The sequence below is a fragment of the Megascapheus bottae genome, chromosome X (assembly GCF_031878675.1).
Source record: "Megascapheus bottae isolate mThoBot1 chromosome X, mThoBot2.hap1, whole genome shotgun sequence".
NCBI lineage: Eukaryota > Metazoa > Chordata > Mammalia > Rodentia > Geomyidae > Megascapheus > Megascapheus bottae.
Window position 1 is genome coordinate 51,339,768 of NC_143547.1, and position 16,578 is coordinate 51,356,345.

General features: G+C 36.2%; 1 protein-coding gene and 1 pseudogene across 2 annotated transcripts in view; one reads left to right on the top strand and one right to left on the bottom strand.

Moving 5' to 3' along the window:
* LOC150041080 (charged multivesicular body protein 1B2-like) overlaps positions 1-16,578 on the bottom strand; it is a 71,974-nt pseudogene that overhangs the window by 54,295 nt on the left and 1,101 nt on the right.
* The window catches only part of Tent5d (terminal nucleotidyltransferase 5D), a 40,923-nt gene that overhangs the window by 19,417 nt on the left and 4,928 nt on the right, over positions 1-16,578 (top strand). Inside the window, exons 1-2 of one of the 2 annotated variants that reach the window (XM_090326167.1) lie at positions 5,755-5,845; positions 15,051-15,170. The gene's annotated coding sequence lies outside the window, so the exon portion shown is untranslated. Of the gene's footprint in view, positions 1-5,754; positions 5,846-15,050; positions 15,171-16,578 lie in introns of those variants that run through there. The other variant, XM_090326166.1, reaches the window with a different exon arrangement.

Sequence of the window (16,578 nt, forward strand, 5' to 3'; positions counted from 1 at the left end):
TAGAGCTCTACCACTTGAGCCTCAGCACCACTTCTGGCTTTTTTCTATGTATGTGGTACCGAGGAATCGAACCCGGGTCTTCATGCATGCTAGGCAAGCACTTTAACCACTAGGCCAAACTCCCGGCCCCCCTATTATTTTTACATAGCGATTTTTGTGTATTATACAAAATGAGAGGTGTTAGTGTGGTATTTCCAAATACAGATATAAATAATATACTTTTATACCACCTACCCAAATTCAAAACATTTTTCTAATTTTTTTTGCTAATTGTGGGGCTTGAACTCAGGGCCTGAGCACTATCCTTGAGCTTTTCTCAAGGCTAGCACTCTGCCACTTGAGCCACAGCACCACTTCCAGCTTGTTCTATGGATGTGGTACCGAGGAAATGAACCCGGGTCTTTATGCGTGCTAGGCAAGCACTCTTATCACTAGGCCAAACTCCTGGCCCCATTTTTCTATTTTTATGAGCTTTTATTAGTTACACATAGGGGGATTTTTTTTATTATATTTCCATACATGTTTATAATACAGTCCAATCCATCATACTCCATCAATCTCCCTCACTTCTTTCCCCTTCCCAGAAAAATTTCAGCGGATTTACTGTTTCAATTTTCATTGTTGTATATATACATGAAAACTTAATATTTTGGTTTTTGTGCTTGGCTTGTGTCACTCAGTGTCATCCTCCAACTGCATTATTTTATTGCAAATAATATAATTTCATTCTCTCTCTCTCTCTCTCTCTCTCTCTCTCTCTCTCTCTCTCTGTGTGTGTGTGTGTGTGTGTGTGTGTGTGTGTGTGTGTGTAACTTTAAGTTAGGGTCTCTCGTTCTCACTTGCCTTTTATTTATTTATTTATTTATTTATTTAGTTAGTTAGTTAGTTAGTTAGTTAGTTATTTTTGCCAGTCCTGGGCTTGAGCTCAGGGCCTGCACACTGTCCTTGGACTTTCTCAAGGCTAGAGCTCTACCACTTGAGCCTCCGCACCACTTCCAGCTTTTTTCTATGTATGTGGTACCAAGGAATCAATGCCCCCCCCCCGGGTCTTCGCGCATGCTAGGCAAGCACTTTAACCACTAGGCCAAACTCCCGGCCCCTCACTTGCCTTTTTTAAACTCAAGGCTGGCACTCTACTACTTGAATAGCACCTCCATTTCTAGCTTTTTCTGGTTAATTAGAGATGAGTTGCACACACTTTTTTTTCCTGGTCTGGTGTGAACAGCAATCGCCAAATCTTAGCCTGGTGATCAGTCAGGATTACAGACATGAACCACCAATACTCAGCTTTCCTTAGTTATGGCTCTGTTACAGTTCATAGTTTATACCACATTTTCTTTATTCCTGCATCTGTTGTTGGATACTTCAACTGATTCCATCATTTGACTCTGACAGTTGTGAACATTGTTATAATACTGAGGTTTTTGATTTTTTTTCTGATTCAATCATTTAATTTTAATAATTTGACTAGCCCCTGGAATGTAATAGAACTGAGTGTACACTTCTTGAATTCATTGGTTAATTATGGGGCACTTAACAGGTTTTTGATTTTTTAAAATAATTTTAAGTGGATTTCATTATGATAGTTTTACACAAATCCATAAAACTTACATTTCTCTCCCTCTCCCTCCTCCCCCCCCTCTTTCTCTCCCTCCCTCCCTCCCTCCCTCCCTCCCTCCCTCCCTTTATCCCTCTCCAGTGTGTATCTTTTTTTCATTTCTAATGTTTGAATTCAGTATCTAGAGCTCTCACCAGGCTTCTTTGCTCATGGCTAGGTCTCTACCACTTGAGCCATGCCTTCACTCCAGAATATAGCTTGTAAACTGGAGAGTCTCACAGACTCTTCTGCCAGGCTGGATTTGAAGTGATCAGGCTCCTGAGTAGTTAGAATTACAGGCATACTCTACCAACATCTGGCCATTTTTCTTCTTTTTAAACTATAAGGAGTTATAAAAATGGTTTTTAATTCACTGTATCAATTTATAAGTACAATGAATCTTTATCAATGTCACCTCCTTTAATCATTCTGCCTACCTCATCTGTTATTCTCCTCAAGTTACCTGGGACGGTTTTATTAAAAATTATTTTATTTTCATCTAATGTTTAAATTTTGAATATGGAAAGAAAAGACCAGTAAGATTTACCATAGGAAGGTAGACTTGAACTGTGTGAAGTAGTAAGCTCTACGAAGAGCACCCAGGGATTCTGCATTGTATTTAAGAGGAAATATAAATGCTATATGATAATAGTGTCCCTTGGAAATTAACAATATATTGTCTATTGACAGTTCTAAAATTGATGCTTTTTAAAATGTATTGACCTTTTACCTCTTACCAAGTACAATCTGGACACTATAGTCAGAACCTTCTGAATAAAGGAATTATCAGAACTAAGCTTAACATGCATGGAAGAGGGATTGGAATCCATCCCTACTATGGCCTGCCCCCTCTCTGTCAATCACAGGGCTTGAACTCAGGGCTTGGGCACTGACACTGAGATCTTTCACCAGCAAATGCTCTACTACTTTGAGCCACAGTGACAATGCCAGTAATTAATTGGAGATAAGAGTCTCATGGACTTTCCTGCCCATGCTGGCTTAGAACTGCAATCCTCAGATATCAGCCTCCTGAGTAACTAGGATTATAGGCATGAGCCATTAGCACTTGGCAACCCTGGTAATGTTTGTATTTATTGTCTGTCATGGGGCTTGAAATCAAAGCCTGGATTCTATCCTCGAGCTTTTTTGCTCAAGGCTTGCATTCTTCCACTTTGAGGTACACCTTCACTTCCAGTTTTACAGTGTTAATCTTAAAAATCGTTTTGTGCAAGTATCATTCATTTCAGTTAAATAGGTTAATTTACCAGGAACTCTATAGTTCATAATTAAGAAAATAACATTATAACTCTGAGTCTGATCATTATTTACACTTTTTTTTCTGTCATGGGGCTTGAACTCTGGGCCTGGGCGCTGTTCCTGAGCTCTTCAGCACAAGGCTAGTATTCTATGACTTTGAGCCACAGTGCCACTTCCAGTTTTCTGGTGGATAATTGTAGAAAAGAGTCCCATAGACATTCCTGCCCGGGCTGGCTTTGAACTCTGATTTTCAGATCTCAGCCTCTTGACTTGATAGGAGTACAAATGTGAGCCACCAGTGCTTGGCAATATTTAAACATTTTAAGTTTATTACACATGAAGTGTTTATATGCTATGATAAATATGAATGGATAAAAGTATCACAATGGGATTTTAAAATGTAGAAATCTTTTTTTAAATTTCAAGTACATGCTTCTCTGTGCTTCAATAAAATGTAGAATGTTCAATCCATGTCAAGGTTAATCTATGCAATTAGGAAAGCCATATTTTCTAGATATTTTTCTAAGCACATTTTCTCCAGTGAAGGGTAGTGATATAATTTGAATTTTTCTTTTACTATATTTCTATTTTGCATCTCCTACCTTATATATTTAAGAAACATTTATTTCACTATATTGATACTATGTATTTATGACATATTAATTACATGATTATTATCAGAGACGAATAAGCCAAACCCCCTGCTATTAAGAAATATTGACATGGCTGGGAGTTTGGCCCAGTAGTAGAATGCTTGTCTAGCATGCGTGAAGACCCAGGTTCAATTCCTCAGTACTACATACATAGCAAAGACTGGAAGTGGTGCTGTGGCTCAAGTGGTAGAGCTCTAGCCTTGAAAAAAGCCGAAGGATAGTGCTCAGGCCCTGAGTTCAAGCCCCAGCGCTGGCAAAAGTAAAGCATTGGCATATTTAATTTCTTATAATAAAAGTTATCATTTGGAATTCTTAAAGAGTATGTATCTTTGTTTTATCTTGTTTGGGATAACTACAGTGGAAATCTTCTGAAGGATTTGAGTAGAGACAGGCATCTCTAGACTTTCATTTTTAGAGAATTACTTTGGATTCTATATTGAAAAGATCTGCAGAGATGTAAGGGAAAAAAAGTCAAGGAGACAAACTAGGAACCTGTTTCAACAGTCCAACTATGAGATGACTATACCCTGGATTCAAAGAGAGATATTAAAGTGATAAGAAGTTACTTGATATTTCATTGTATTTTAGAGGTAGAACTTAGATTGCATTTAGGTGTGAGAAAAAGTCATGAAGTCCACATGGCTCAATTGATGAAAGTGTGTGAAACCTTCACCAGGATTGATGCTTTGGGACAGTGACCAATATGTGAACTTGATTTGGAACCAGTTTCCGAAGTAGTTATGCCATGTATGCAATTAGATATATAAATGTTCAGTTCAAGGGGGGAGGCTCAACTTTGAAATAGTAATTAACAAGCCATCATCACATAGATAGTACTTAAAGCCATCAGATTAGCCAGTTGCCACTGTTTTTTGCCAATAATCCTAGCTAGTTACAGTAAGACCTCAGGATCTCAGTTCAAAATCAGCAGAGGAAGAAAATTCCACAAGACTCTTAACTCCAGTTAACCACATAAGAATGCTATAAGTGGATCTGTGCCTCAATTGATAGAATGCCAGCCTTGAGCAAAAAAGCTGAGAGAGAGCATCCAGACCTGAGCTCAAGCCCCATGATTGGCCAAACTAATTAATTAATTAATCTTTTAAAATGATGGGATTATGAGAATACATGCAGCCTAAAAGAAAACTTTAAATTATCAGCTTTAGTTTTATTAAATCAGTTTCCTCACAAATTTATTCATCAAAATTGTGAAAGTTGGGACTCCCTCCTTCCTTCTTCTCTCCCTTCCTCTCTTCCTTCCCTCCCTCCCTCTCCCCCTCTTTTCTTTCTTTCTTTCTTGCTTGCTTGCTTTCCTCTTTTTATTTTTATTTCCTCCCTGCCTTCCTTTCCTCTCTCGTTCTATTTTTATCTTTGCTAGTATCAGAGTTTGAACTCAGGTCTTCACACTTACTGTGTTCTCTCTGCCACTTGAACCACATCTCCAGCCGGGATTTTTGCTGATTATTTTGGAGACAGAGTCTTCTGGTCTTTTCTGTTGTTTTGTCACATTGGTTAAATTTGTTTCTAAGTATTTACTTTTTAGCTTCAGTTCCCATTATAAATGTAGAGGAATACTAGTGATCTTTATACATTGATTGATTTTTGTCATCTGTAACTCATTAGATTTATTTTGGTTGACTATTAGGAATTTTCTATATCATATTATTAGAAATAGCAGGTCAATTCATCCTTTCATTCCTAAAATTTATCCAAAACTTATTTTTTTTCTTTAGGATGTACTATAATGCCAGCAAAAGTAAAATCAAACCAGGTATCTTGATTCACCTGGAACTCATTACATGTGCATATTCCTTTGTACAGTTTGATCAAGAAATGCCTTGGGAAGAACTTTGTATTGTAAATGAATTCAATGCATTTTTAGTGTTAAGAATTTTTTTATATTAGTAATCATTTGAGGAGTAAAGACAAGTTTGTATTTCAGAACTTGTGATTTATTATTGAATTCATAAATAGGCATTTTCAAAACCAAAAAATAAAAATATTTGGATATCTGTATGGGTTATGTGTCTCTTTACTATTTTAAAGTCCGTATATCTCAAGGGGTGTTATTTTAATCTAGTATTGTTTTTCTTCATACTTGGAGATCAAAATTGCCTCATTTAAATTTCTCATTTGAAAAAGCTTCTAACTATAAGAGCATTAATGATGCAATAATATTTCTTGCCTCTTGGCAACAGTATCCATGGTGTTATAACAAGTGAAGTGCATAGAATGTGGGGAGATTAGTTGATGGGGAATCTCTGAAAAAGGAAGTTAGTTTTCAGAGTATTAAGTTTTGTTAAACTCAAACTCATCAAAACGTGTGATCAAAGATACGGTGAGAAACTCTGTAGAAACAGTTTCATTAATTTTCCTTGTAGTTTCTACTCTGGTTAGATATTGAAATTGACATTTAATTTTCATTTTTCCCAGAAACACTTTATTCAACTCAAATGAGTGCATAAACTGAACATCTTAGAAAATATGTTTATTTATAATTGCATTTAGAATCATTGCTGTGGTAAATTTGAGCTGTTAGTGTGCTGAAAAACTCATCAGCAATTATTTTAACTTAATTTTCTGATTATTCATTGTAATTATTGTTGATTCATAGAAATTCATGGAATAGTAATTTTTGGTTTGTTTCTTCATATTATCTAATTGTTTTATTAAATATTTTTACTGCAAATAATAATGAAAATTAAATGAATAGAATAAAAATATGAATCTCTGAGCTTACCCAGGAGTTAGAAATGGAATCCATAAATAATATATTGATACAGTATCCGGAATTTCATTGACTCAGAATTCAACACTGTCTGGTAATGGTTTGAAAAATATATCTTGAGAACTCTGTAAACTGAAATATCAAAGTAAAAATATGCTTAGATCTCATAGATAACAAATATCTTTAATTAATACATATCAGTGAAATGAAAGCTGTAGTCAGGTAATCAATATGTTTATGTATTTATGGATTATTCCCTAGCTTGGAATTTTCTGTATAGATATTTTATTCCTTGAAAAGTATTCATGAGACATAATCTTTAGGTATACTCCAAATAAATTAATTTTATTTTTCCCTAGAGAAATAGTTCAATGCAAGTAAACGTTAGAAACAAAACCAAATTAATATTAGACTTAGTAAATTTCACATGGATAATTTCTGTTTAGTGGATGATTCTATTTTAGGCTGTCAACTATTACATTTTGTAATTGTTTCTTTGAAGAAAACCTATATCCAGCTGTTTTCTCTTATAAGTGTTAGTAACTGTGGGAGAAAACAGGGGAGATCTGAGTATTTCTAGCCAAAGTAAGAGTGAGAGGTGTTGAAGTAAGGGAAGAGACTTCGTATGATTAATATAAGTTAAGGAAATATTTGCTAGAGAAAAAAGACACTTATTTCAGCAAAAACTGCCTTTTAGGAAGGAATGTTAGTTTGTTAGAAATTATTAAAGAAATGTGGAAGGTGTGTGTGTGTGTGTGTGTGTGTGTGTGTGTGTGTGTGGTAATACTACTACTAGTAATAGTAGGTATGTATGGCAGGAGAGGTTTTATGGGTGGGAGGTAGGAAAGCTTTGAGACTATGCAATATTTGCAAGGAAGAAAGGACATTGATTTTTCTGTCTGGGAAGGGAGAAAAGGTAGTATTATTCTACCGGAGAAAGTTCAACACTAAAGGAGAATGGAAAGTAGTAGAAAGATCACACGCCTGGGGCATGTAGAACCCACATGACTGGATACTACGGACCACCTTAAATTGTGTGACGACAGGTTGCCATGGAAATGGTTTTACGCTACCAGAGGGGGGATGAGCCAGAGGAAGGGAAGTCTGTGGAGTGGGTGAGCGGGACTAGAGGGGTGTGTTGGGGAAGTCATTTCAGCACCCAGTAATCCTTGGACAGCAGCCGCTCAGCAGCCCCTGGCAGCTGTTGTGCTTGCTTTCTGCTTTCTTTCCATTCTTCCTTAATTTCTTATTACTTCTTTTCTTATTTTTCCCTTGTTTAAAACATCTTTGCATATCTTTCTCTTTCTTTTACCCCCACCCCGCTTGCTTTCCAGCAAGCTCCCCCAGGAGCTTGGAAGGAATTGAAGAGAACAGCAGTTGTTGAAGTGAGTTTAATGGCTAAGAGAGGGTATGGTGAAGGGACGGGTGTGTATGTGTGTGTGGGGGCGGCTGTGAATAGAGATTTTTTTTTAACTTTTTTTTCCCCTGGAGCATTCTGGTGAGTTACTACTTTCTTGCTTTTTTGGGTAGTGTGTGTGAGTCATGTGGAAATGTATATGGTGATGATTGTAACTCTGGAGTCCCCTTCTGACTCCAATGTGTATTAATCTCCTGAATCTTGACATTTATATCCACAAAAGGGTCTGAAGGTCTGACGTGATTTAGGAAATGCTTATTATCTTACTGGGCTTAATATAAGGGTCACTGTGAGTTGAATAGCAACAAGTGAAGAGGGGGAGGCATTTTGATCCCATTTGGTAATGTTAGCTAGAAAACGCTTTATCTTAGAGTCATTTTAGTGGTGTCTCTGACCAGTCACTCCCTTCAAAGGGAACTGGAGTTGTCTCTGGCCAGTGCATCTCTGCTTTGTAGTATTTTCCAAAGACAGCAACTCTGTATTAGGAATAATAGTAGCAAAAGAAGCCCAACAAGTGGATACTGACTTTCAATAGCTATCACTTCTATCGAGTACTGTAAAGGGCAGAGAAAGAATAGGATAAATATTGTGTTACCTTCTTATACTACTCACTGTAAAGAATTGGCACTAAACCTGAAGAGAGCTGGTAGATTATTTTCTTGATGCACTTAAAAGCAACAGACAGCAGTCACAGAACCACAAACAATAAAAACAAGCATATCGGAAATGCATATATATGTATATGGATTAGGCAAGCAAGGAAAATGACAGTTTTTCCCCTGAGGTTAGAAGTATAGATTTTACTGGGAGAAGGCATTCTTTTTATGCTTATAAGCACCAAGTTGTTCCCTGTTGGATCTTATGGGCTCATCTCTAGGTGTTTAGGTGCCAGCCATGATTAGCTTAAATCTCCCCATGTACCTTTCAGCTAGACATTTCAACTTTAAAGGACTTCTTTTACTATTGCTCCACCTACACAAATATTATGAGTAGTTTTTTCTATAAATTAGTTACAGGAAATGGAAAATTTGTATTAATTCTCAGTAAGAACACTTTGAGGGCTGGGATGTGCTCAGTGGCCAAGTGTTTACCTAGCAAGTGCGATGTCCTCAGTTTGATCTCCAATAAAGGCTGAAAAAGAAAAGAAAAACATACTGATAACAAAATCTCAAACAGAACATTTTAATTCTTACACATGACATACAGCTAAGCCTCGTATTTGAAGAGATGTTGCAAAACTGAAGAGAATGTCAAATCCAGATATAACACTAAAATAGAAAATATACTTCTTGATTTGTGCAGATCTGAATATAACTAAAGCCTTTACTCTGACCATCTTTTGTACAGGAAAACTGATGTTTTTTTCTGCCTCTCCAACCTTGATTATAAGCCTAATTACAACTTTGAGACCCTTGTCATGTGTAGCAGTTAAAATGTACATAATAACTTAATATTCAGCGTAATAAAAATGTCAACTTTGAAAAATTAGAGAAACAGTTTTCAAAATAAGAAACTTTTTTACAAGCTTCACAGTTATCTGAGATATGTGTGAGTTGTTATACACTTTAAAATGAATCCATTTATCTTATCAGTAAAATCCTAGATAAATGGATTTCTTGCTAATATTTTGGGATCTTAACTTCATTGCAACTAAAGTAGGTTTGTGAATTGGTCTAAATTGGAAGTTGTAGCATCCATGTTAATGTGACTCATTTTTCAGAAGCAAATTAAAAAATGACTAATACTAAAGGTAACAACTATGGAGCACATATTCTTGAATATTTAAACTCGCTAGACTAGTAATAACAATGCATTAAGGTATAGATAATATTTTGTGATGTAATTATTGTCCTAGACCTACGTCATACAAAATTGCATGCACACAATACTAAAACACTTCATGTATGCATTCAAATAGATTAATCTTCTGAGTACTGAAAGTTTATTTAAAAATCTATGCCGTGATCATTAAAGTATCACATCTATATTGAAATTCTAAATTAATACACAAATTGAATGTTTGAACACTAAGGCAGTTTTTCTTTTAAATGTTTCCATAATTTCATTAAAAACTTTCCATTTGGGCCATATGGGTTTGTATTAGTTGATAGGTAAATACTTGGAGTTCAATGGACTAACACAGAATTTGCCCCCAAACACAGTAATACTTCATTATTGTTGACACATTTTGCTTGAGCTGTCTATTTGAGCAGATTATGAAGTTAAATATGGATTGGAAATGACTGTTGAACATTTTATTATTGTAATGTGTATAGAAGGATCGCTATAGATTGTTTAGTGAGCTCAATGCTTATAATAATTCTTTTAGATAATGAAGTCTTTTTAAACATCTTTTTTTTGTCAGTCATGGGGCTTTAACTCTGGGCCTGGGCTCTGTCTGTGAGCTCTTCAACTCAAGGTTTTCATTCTACTACTTGAGCCACAGTTCCAAACATCTTTTATCTGCATTGGATACAGACATTTCTGGGTTACTTTGTAAGCAAAACTTACTTTGAAGAGCCAGATGCAGGTAGTTCATGGCTATAATCCTAGCTACTTAGGAATCTGAGATCAGAGGATTTCAGTTCAAAGCCAGCCAGGGCAAGAAAGTCCATGAGACTTTTATCTTCAATTACCCACCAAAAAGCCAGAAGTAACGCTGTGACACATTGTAGAGTGCTAGCCTTGACCTATGACACATGGTAGAGTGCTAACCTTGAGCTATGGACATTAGCCTTGTGCAAAATGAGTTTAGGGACAGTGCCCCAGCCCAGAGTTTAAGGCACAGGATCAGTGCTCTCTCCCTCTCCTTCTCCCTCTCTCATTATTTTGTGAGTCATAGGGCTTGAACTCAGCCTGGGCATTGTCCCTGAGCTCTTCAGTTCAAGGCTACCTCCCTACTCCTGGCCCTGGCCATTATCCCTGAGCTCTACAGCTCAAGGCTACCTCCCTACCCTTGAGCCAAGCCTCACTTCCCATTTTCTAGAGGTTAATTGGAGATAAGAGTCTAAGGTCCTTTTGTGCCCGGGCAGGCTTTGAACCTTGATCCTCAGATCTCAGCCTCCTGAGTAGCTAGTATTACAGTTGTGAGCCACTGTGCCTGGCTCGCAAACTTATTTTGACATAAGTGAAACTAAAGTAATGAGTATAATTGAAAGTAAAAACATGCTTTTAAACATTTCAATTTCCTTTGTGTGTGTGTGTGTGTGTGTGTGTGTGTATGTATGTATGTGTATATATATATATATATATTTGCCAGTCCTGGGGCTTGAACTCAGTGTCAGAGCACTGTTCTTGGGTTTTCTCAATTCTAGTGCTCTACCACTTGAGCCACAGCAGCACTTACGGCTTTTTTTCTATATATGTGGTACCAAGGAATTGAACCTGGGTTTTCTTGCATGCTAGGCAAGCATTGTACCACTAGGCCAAACTCCAGGCCCTATTTTATTTTATATATGTTTTTAAATGTCACCAATCACAAGTATAATGTAGTATAACAGCCATAGAGAAGCAAACTTCCTCAGGATGATATAAATAACATTTAGATAGTGGTTGGAAAACCTGGTGGTCAGTTTAACTACATTCACTTATGTATTATTTGGCTATGAGATTCACCTGATATAAAATATAGCATATTCTGCAGAGTAATATCTTGTCTCTTGAAAAGGCATGCATTCTAATATGAGGGTTATTCTAAACATTACTTTAGAACTATATAGGTAGATATAATAGACATTCAGCAACAAAAAGTACACTATCACTTTGGATTAAAGGTAGCTGAGATATTAGGGAAATCTTTCATGTATAGAGACAACTGCAAAACACCCATGACTTTCTAAAGTCAAATGAAGTTTACAGTGCATTTATAGTAAATCACATGCATATTAATATACAAGCAATTTACAAGCAGTTGTCTCTATTGGTGCAGAGATCATGCATTGAAGGCAACCAATTTGCTTTTATTTTTACTACCTTTACTGATTTACTATCCTTGTGCTTTGGGTAAAAAAATTCTTTACATTACTGAGAATGGGAAACATAATCAAATTTGATATAAGATAATTTGGCTATAAAAGATCATCTTACTTATTGCTATATAGCTATTGTGGTACTTTCATTCCTTCAGATCTCCCCCTGTACACCACAGGAATTATTAAATAAAAAAATTTTATTTGAGCAATCAATGTTTTGATTGACATAACGGTTCGTAGCTTTTGAAAGGAAAAAATGACAAAACAATGATCATCTTATATTTTTCATTACTGAGGCAGGCACAAAGTAGTATAAATGAATAATGAAGATTGTTTCTGATCCCTAATCTTTGTTTCTGGTCTTGTGACTTGAATTCAGGGCCATGTAGTTTATTTGGCCCTTTTGCTCAGTTCTTGCCTTCTTCCACTTCTTCCTCAGCCATGCTTCCATTTTCTATATTTTACTAGTTAATTGAAGATAAGATTCTCAGGATTTGTCTGCCTGAGCTGGCTCTAAAACTCAATTCTCATTTTTTAGCCTACTGAATAGCTTCAGGTGTGAGCCATTGGTGCTCTTCATATATTTTTAAAAGTGTATCTGTTGGTTGTGAGTGAATCACAGTTCATTTAAATACTACAGTATTATTTCTTATCATTTCTATAGACATTAACATTTTTCCCAGAAGGAAATATGGCTTATTATATTTTTCAATGCCTTTTCTAGTATTCAGATAATATTTCATACATCTTTGGATGTATGATAGGCTGTGAACCAAATTTGTCTATACGTAGATACAGATGAATATGTTGAAGGTTGCTAGACTAGAGGAGTCCACTTCTACATACAATCATTTATTATAGGTAGGAATATTTATAGTTCTGTTTAAGAACCACACTACGGGGCTTTAGAAAAACTTCCTATGAATCTTTGAGTGTAATTGAGAAAATACTAATTGATTTTCCAAAATGTTTTTAAGCCTTGTTTTAAATAGTGTTGATTTTTATTAGAATTTTTATATTATTCAGTATAGTATTGAAAATGAGATGTAACCAAATTATAAGATATTCCTGTTGAGATTACTGTACTTTTACACTATTTCTCAGTTTCTTCTACTAGAGTGATTCATAAACTGTGGTTCCCTGACAAACAACATCACTATCTGAAAAGTTACCATAAATGCAAATACTCAGGCTCCTCTTGTGACATGCTAAATAGATTAGAAATTTTGAATGTGATTGGGCCCATGAAATCAGTGAGTTTACAATTCATTCATATTACTGATGCATACCACAATTTGAAAATTATCAATGAAGTCAGTCTTTTTAAATTATTTTTGTTTTGTGTGCATGTCTATGTATTTGTATGTGTAATTTGTAGGACTACCAAGCAGAAGGATCATATGACTCATGTATAATTATATATATATTAAATATATATAATGTTATCTTAATATTCAGGGCTCATGCCTATAATCCTAGCTACTCAAAAAGCTGAGATCTGTGAACTGAAATTCCAAGCCAGCCAGGACATGAAACTCTGTGAAATTCTTTTTTTTTATTGAGGAATTTATTTTTTTATTGTAATTAGTAAAAGGGTTACATGATATTTGCCAGATAGAAGGTGCATTACTTCACATACATTGATACCCTTTCACATGTCTTGGTACCCATTACCCTCCCCCCCACACCCCCCACCCGTCTTGGTTTTCCCCCCTTCCCTATCAAATTTCAAATAACCAAATACAAATAAATTCAATATATCAGATAACAAAGTGAGATACTGTAACAGTATGAGATAACGAAGGGACAGCAAAGGAGATGAGAGACAACATAGTACATTAAGGACAACAATCATTCATTATATGGCTTTTGTTTCAATATCCTGGAGGTCCTTTCAATTAGCTTCATACTATATGGCCTTATGTATCAAAATTTTGCTCTATTGCAGATCTCTGCTAGTAGAGCCCAAGGTCTCTACTGATTATGACAAATGAGGGAAACCATTGAGCCTGAGTTCCTTTGAGTCTGGCTTACTTCACTTAATATGATTTTTTCTAAGTCTTTCCATTTCCTAACAAATGGGGCGATGTCATTCTTTCTGACAGCAGCATAGAATTCCATTGTGTACAAATACCACCTCTTGTTGATCCACTCATCAACTGAGGGACATCTAGGTTGGTTCCACATCTTTGCTATGGTGAATAGTGTTGCAATGAACATTGTTGTGCTAGTGGATTTGTTTTGCCCTTATTTCTGGATGGTTGGGTAAATGCCAAGCAGTGGAATTGCTGGGTCATAGGGGAGTTCTATGTTTAGCCTTTTGAGGCACTGCCACACTGCTTTCCATAGTGGTTGAAGGAGTTTGCACTCCCACCAACAGTGTAGTAGTGATCCCTCCTGGCCACATCCCCTCCAGCATCTGTTATTATTCGTTTTCCTGATCCTGGCCATTCTAACTGGAGTGAGGTGGAATCTTAGAGTTGTTTTGATTGGCATTTCTTTTATGACCAGAGATGTTGAGCATTTCTTCATGTGTCTATAGGCCATTTTTGTTTCTTCTTCAGAGAAGACTCTCTTTAAGTCTTTGGCCCATTTTTTAATGGGATGGTTGTTACTTTGGAGATTAGTTTTGGAGTGGTTCAATTTTTTGAGTTGTTGATATATTTTAGATATGAGGCCTTTGTCCGTTCTTTGGTTGATGAAGATCTTCTCCCACTCTGTAGGCTTCCTAATTAATTTACTAGCTATGTCGTTTGCCATACAAAAGCTCCGCAGTTTAATGCATTCCCACTTATCCAGCCTTTCTCTGATTTGTTGTGATTCTTGGTCCTTATTAAGAAAGTTTCGACCTGTGCCAAGGAGGCCTAGTGTATCTCCTATTCCTTCCTGTAAAGTTTTCAGTGTGTCAGCTTTTACCTCCAGTTCTTTGATCCATTTGGAGTTAATTCTAGTGCAAGGTGACAAAGAAGAACAATGGAATAGAACTGAGGACCCAGATACTAAACCACAGACCTATGGCCACCTAATCTTTGACAAGGGAGCCAAGAAAAAGAATGGAAGAAAGACAGCCTCTTCAACAAGTTGTGCTGGCAGAACTGGTTAAGCACCAGCAGAAAACTAAAGTTGGATCCTCCTTTGTCACCTTGCACTAGAAGTCTGTGAAATTCTTAAAGCCAATTAACAACTGCAGAAAGAAGGTAGAAGTCAATCTGTGGCTTAACTGATCGAATGTTAGCATTAAATTATTTGAGTAAAAATTGCTTACAAACAGTACTCAGGCCCTGAGTTCAAGCCGTAGGACTGGCACATACACATACACACACACACACACACACACACACCACCACCACCACCACCACCACCACCAATAACAACAACAAACAAACAAACAAAAAAGAAACATTGTCTTGATTTCCTCTCTCTTCAGATAAGGAAGGTGGTTCATAACATTTTTTCGGTGATAAGATGAGAAGTCCTGTCTTCACTGCAAGATCCAGTGAATCATCAAATTAACTTCATTGCAGCTGTGAAAGTTTATTTATCCTGTGTAAGTGTTTCTCATTCTCTTTGAAAATATACTTAAAATATTATTATACATAAAAAATGGTTACTGAGTTCTGTTTTTCTTTCCATAGTGTGAGGAAGTGTAGGTTGTGGTAGGGAGAACAAATTATACTTCATGTATTATGCAAATGTCAATTATCAATCCACTGTGATATCTGGACAACTCTCCTGTTTTTTTTTACATCCCCAAATTAAATTAATCAGTTTAATGATAGAAACCACTTTGTTTTGATTTCAGTGTTTATTAGAGATATACATTATAGGCAACTGACACTATTTCCCACATGCTGGCAAGTTGGCTTGTTTGTATTTTTATAATTAAATATTGGCACAAAATTATTTTATAGTTGTGGTTTTAAAGTTCTTTAGAAGTCAAATATGGTGGTATATATTTGTAATCCATGTTACTCAGGAGACAGAAATAGGGAGAGTCATAATTAGAAGCCAGGCAAAAAAGCTTGAGACCTCCAACTCGACAAACAGACTGGGAGTTGTGGTTCATATATGTGATCGAAGCTAGTTAGGAGTTTTGAAGTCAGAAGCCATCTCTGGGCAAAAATATTAAGATATCATCTGGAAAATAACATATAGAACAAAATACTAGAGACATAGGTCAAGGAGTAGCATGCTTGCATAACTCCAGTACTACCCAAATAAATGAAACAAAGGAAAATAAAACACAATGATAATATAAAATTATTCTCTAGATCATTCTGAAAGTTTGGACTCCGTGTCAAAGGTAATGTAACTGGAGACTGAAAGTTGAATATTAATGAACTGTGCCACTTTCCTAGTATAAGGTGAAATTAAATTTTGGGCGTATGTGTGCATGTGTGTGTGAGCATGCATGCATGTGTACATGTGTACACATAGAAGCACCAGTACTGGAGCTTGAATTCAGGACCTTGTGCTCTTCCTTGCCATTTTTGCTCATAGCTGGTACTCTGCCACTTGAGCCACAACTTAGTTCTGGCATTTTCCTGATTAATTGGAAATAGAGCCTTGCAGATTATATTAGCTAGACTGGATGTGAACAAGGCTCGTCTAGACTTCTGCCTCTGAATAGCTAGGATTACAGGTATGAGCCACTGATATCTAGGTTAGAGAGGTTTTTTTGTTGTTTCTGCAAGATCTTACTATGATTACATGTGGAATATAGCATTTTTTGTTCCTGCCCTTTTTTTTCTTAATGTCTCTGAGCAGATCTAAGACACTGAGTGAGCTTCCTGGTTTTTTTTGTTTTTTGTTTTGTTTGATGAAGGACTTCTGCACTCTGCCAACTAGTAATTTAATCATGTCTGTATATTTTCACATAAAGGTTTTGTCCATTGCTGAATGGAGAGTAATTTTGAGTCACAGCCAATGGGCCTTGAGATTGTAATTCATGAATC